This window comes from Otolemur garnettii, unplaced genomic scaffold (genome assembly GCF_000181295.1).
Source record: "Otolemur garnettii isolate 467f Iridium unplaced genomic scaffold, OtoGar3 scaffold00006, whole genome shotgun sequence".
NCBI classification, from domain to species: Eukaryota; Metazoa; Chordata; class Mammalia; order Primates; family Galagidae; genus Otolemur; species Otolemur garnettii.
The window spans coordinates 12439547-12440422 of NW_003852401.1; positions in this window are offsets into that span (position 1 = coordinate 12439547).

The window sequence follows — 876 nt, forward strand, 5'->3', positions numbered from 1 at the left end:
AAAAAAAAAAAAAAGAAAAAAAAGAAAAAAAAATGAAAATAGGCAACTCATGAAGGAGAAAATAGAAATCACCAATAATGTAAAAAATAAAAGATAAAGTTTAAACCACGAGGCACTCTTCTACCCAACTAGCAGTGCCTCCGTTTCACAGATAAGGTGACTTTCTTTCATTGCCAGCATTGGAAGCCAAATGTGAATCAACATTTACAATGAAGTTGTGAAACAGAAAATACTCCTGTGTGTGGCTTTATATGTATATTTTTAATTCCACATTGTGTGCTTTCTATTTTTTAGATTTAATTATTCAGATTTAACTTTACAGAGACTTGAGTTTTATTTTTAAAACCCTAATGTATTATTGGTTTTTCATAAAGTTTAATATACATTAACAAATGTTCAATGTGATTTAATTTCTTATTTGTAATACCTAGTTTTTCCCCTTAAAATCCACAGGAAACATTACCTGTAAGAAATGCTAAAATTGGCAATGTTATTTATAGTATTAGAGTTTCTTTGTTTTTCTTTTTATTTATTTTATTCTTTATTTATATGTATACACACACATGCACAAACATGTATTTTTCTGGGTCAGTGCCAGGAATTGTTTTTTAACTATTGCCTGTGACTTGAGGAATTTGTAACCTAACTTCTTTCTAAAATATTTATTTACTTATGCTTTTTATTTCAAAATATTAAGAAGGTACAATGTTTTTGTTATATGGATACCTTGTATAATAATGAAGTTAGGGCTTTCAGTTGCCTATATATATATTTTTTAATTACTTTTTAATTTTATTTTTTCTTTGAGGCAGAGTCTCATTCTGTCACCCTGGGTAGAAAGCTGTGACATCATAGCTCACAGCAACCTCTAACTCT